Source organism: Rousettus aegyptiacus, unplaced genomic scaffold, assembly GCF_014176215.1.
Source record: "Rousettus aegyptiacus isolate mRouAeg1 unplaced genomic scaffold, mRouAeg1.p scaffold_m13_p_10, whole genome shotgun sequence".
Classification (NCBI taxonomy): Eukaryota; Metazoa; Chordata; class Mammalia; order Chiroptera; family Pteropodidae; genus Rousettus; species Rousettus aegyptiacus.
In genome coordinates this window covers 1-3654 of record NW_023416285.1, presented here as the reverse complement: position 1 = coordinate 3654, position 3654 = coordinate 1, and the positions used below count along the sequence as shown (strand labels likewise).

The 3654-nt window shown below is 58.0% G+C and overlaps 1 pseudogene; it reads left to right on the top strand.

The window, feature by feature from the left end:
• The first annotated feature begins 1157 nt into the window (after window positions 1-1157).
• Window positions 1158-1272, top strand: LOC118609102 (annotated as a pseudogene).
• Window positions 1273-3654: the final 2382 nt, after the last annotated feature.

Sequence of the window (3654 nt, the reverse complement as noted above, 5' to 3'; positions counted from 1 at the left end):
CCTGCGTTGTCTCTTGTGAATACTCACCTGTCGCTACACTGTGAGCGTTTTCTGAATAAATCACAGCACATGTCATAAAACGCAATTTTGGGGGCCATCTCATGCGCGTTCTGAAAATAGACTCTGTGGAATGTCATTATGAAAAGTTTTCTGATGCCATTCCACGTGCGTCTTGTGTCAAACACAGGAGTGCTTGTCACGACATAATTTTCTGCTTTGGTCTTGTGGGCAATTGGGAAATAATATCCTACTGTAGATCCTCTTGAATGCTCATTCCGCGCTGCCATCCTGTCGTCACGTCGGGAATAACACCACAGCACACGTCGTAAGCAGTGATTTCTTTCGTTATCTCGTACAGTTAGAAAATGACACCTAAGGACGTTTGGTTCAACAAAGTTCTCGTACGTGGAATCTCGTGCGTATCTTGGGATAAACAAAAAAGTACACGTCATGAGAGATTATTCTCTGCTGCTGTCCGGTGGGCATTTGAAAATAACAGGCAAGCGTATGTTAATAGAAAAAGTTACTTCCTGTTGCCATCGGCTCAGCATTTTGGGGATGACACAGGAGTGCACGTCTTGAAAAGTTATTTCTGCTACTACCTCGTGTGCATTTAAACAATGACTCCCCAGGGTATGTTGTTAGAATTTTTTTTTTTTCTGCTGCCATTTCGTGTGAATCTTGGGAATAACACAGCAGCGCATGTCTTGAGAAATTTGTTCTCTGCGGCCATCTCGTGGACATTGTGAAAGTACTAGCGTATTCATAAATTTTGTTTTCCGCAGCAATCCTGTGTGCATTTTGAGAATAACAGAGTGTAGACCACAATAAAAATAAATTTTCCGATGCCATCGGGTGTCTATTTTATTATAAACACCTGAGCGATCATGAATATTCATTCTCTACTGCCATACGGTGTCCAGAAACGATCGATGTCATCATAAAACTTTACACTCTGCTGCCATCTGGTGGGATTTTGGGGAATAGCACAGCGGCGCATCTCGTGAACAGTTCTCTCTGCTGCTATCACATGCATTTCAAATTAGCGCCCACGTGTATGTCATAAAATTTATTTTCTGCTGTGGTGCAGGCGCGGGCGTCTCCGGGGGCCGGGAGGCCAGGCTCGAAGTTTTGGGAATGCAGGCGACAGTGTTCCTGGTTACGGCTGTACCCCGCGGAACGTGCCCGATCCCGTCTGATCTTGGAAGCTAAGCCGGGTTGAGCCTGGTTAGTACTTAGATGGGAGACCGCGAATACCGGGTGCCGTAGGCCTTTGCCGCCCCCTCCTTTTGTCGCCCTCCAGCCAGGGTGCCCCTGGATGCCCCGGGCCCTCGCTCACTTGCTCACTTGGTCGCTTGCTGTTCCGGGGGTCCCGGATAGGCGACCGAGCTTAAGGGCTGCACCAAAGTCCATGCGCCCCGCGACATCGCCCACCCCCACCTGCTCTCCTGCAGCCAGACCTGGGCTGTTTTCTCTCCACTCTGGACCCTTCGCTTCCTGGGCTCCACGGGGGGGGGGCATGCCTCAAGGGCGGAGGGCACTGGGCGGAAGGTGAGGTTTCGGGGCGGAGCGTTGCCTGGTGGTGTGGCCGGTGTCTCCGCGTGGTTCTGGCCAGGTCGGGCTCAGCCCCGCCGGGGAGCGCAGAGGTGGGGTGGATCTGGTTCAGGGCCAGGTCGAAACTTATCAGGGCTGCACCTTCCCCGTTGCCCAGGTGGCCGAGAGATTGGCGAGGCACGCCTGGCCCGTGGTCCTGCCAAACGGCCAAGACGGGGAAGGCAAGTGGTCTGCGGCCTGGGCAGGTCCGGGATGCGAGAGCGCCCACCCAGTCCCTCCGCTCAGTCCCTCAAGGGCTGTGGTGCCTTAGCGCGGCTGGCTCTCGCTCCAGCCACCTCTCTAGCGGAACCCCCAGCGCTCCCCTCAAGGAGGAGGTACGGTGTAGTCGTGGGCGTCTCCAGCGGCCAGGAGGCCAGGCTCGGTCTCTTGGGGCGGCAGACGACAGGCTCTCCCGTCTAAGTCCCTACCACTCTGAATGCGCCTGAACTTGTCTGATCTTGGAAGCTAAGCAGGGTCGGGCCTGGTTATTCTATTGCTTGGGTGGGAGACCATCTGGGAAGGCCGGGTGCCGTAGGCTTTGGCCGCCCCCTCCTTTTGCCGCCCTCTAGCCAGGTTGCCCCTGGATGCCCCTGGGCTCTGCTCACTCACTCGCTCGCTGTCTCTGTGGTCCGCCGCGGGCGGCCGAGCCCAAGGGCGTCGCCAATGGCCGCGGGCCCGCGCCCTCACCCGCCCTCACCTGCTCTCCTGCAGCCAGTCCCCGGCCGTTTCCTCTCACCGCTCCAGGCCCTTTCCTTCCTGGGCTCCGTAGGACCGAGCCCCGAGGACCACCGTCTCTAACACACGTTGGGAGTGTGCTCGCATTCCCGGGACGGGACGCGGGACCAGCCACCCCCACCCGCCACGCCGCGTCCCGCCCAGCCCCGCCCCGCCAGAGGCCTCAAACCTCCTCCGACACGCTTCTCCCCGCCCTTCTCACCCGACAGCCAGGTGCCCTCGGCCCAAGTGCGAGGCCGGCCCGCACACCCGGGACGAGAAGCAGGACTGACCAACTGCGTCAGAAAGGCCGAGACACACGAGAGCGCGCACGCGTGTGCGGCGAGAGCCTTCTTGCTCGCGACAGGCCGCAGCAAACAGCCACACACACATACTCCAGGGAGCCTGTGCGTCTCGCCCCTCTGCGGTGGTACCCCGGGAGGACTCAAAGGACAACGAGACTCCCTGAGCCCCGACCTGTATCGCGGCATGGGATACAGGGGTGCCAAGGTTCCGGGAGTTCCGGGAGCGCCGGGGATCCGGGGATAAAAGGGTTCTGGGGAGCCGGGGTTACAGGGTTCCAGGGGTTCCGCGGTTCCCAGGGGTTCCGCGGACCAAGGGGTTCCCAGGGGTTCCGCGGAGCAAGGGGTTCCCAGGGGTTCCGCGGACGAAGGGGTTCCCAGGGGTTCCGCGAAGCAAGGGGTTCCCAGGGGTTCCGCGGACGAAGGGGTTCTCAGGGGTTCCGCGGACGAAGGGGTTCCCAGGGGTTCCGCGGACCGAGGGGTTCCCAGGGGTTCCGCGGAGCAAGGGGTTCCCAGGGGTTCCGCGGACGAAGGGGTTCTCAGGGGTTCCGCGAAGCAAGGGGTTCTCAGGGGTTCCGCGGAGCGAGGGGTTCTCAGGGGTTCCGCGGACCGAGGGGTTCCCAGGGGTTCCGCGGAGCAAGGGGTTCCCAGGGGTTCCGCCGAACGGGGTTTCGCTTCTTGGGAATAGCACCAGAGTTTAGGGATTGAAATATTATTCCGAAGCCTCTGCTGCCATCGTCGTGGCCTTTTTGGGAACAGCAACCGAGTTTAGGTATTGAGATATTATTCCAAGCCTCTGCTGCCATCTCGTGGCCTTTTTGGGGAATAGCACCGAGTTTAGGTATTGAAATATTATTCCGAAGCCTCTGCTGCCATCTTCGTGGGCTCTCTGGGGAATAGCACCAGAGTTTAGGTATTGAGATATTATTCCTAAGCCTCTGCTGCCATCTCGTGGGCTTTTTGGGGAATAGCACCAGAGTTTAGGTATTGAGATATTATTCCGAAGCCTCTGCTGCCATCTTGTGGAATTCTTGGGAATAGCACC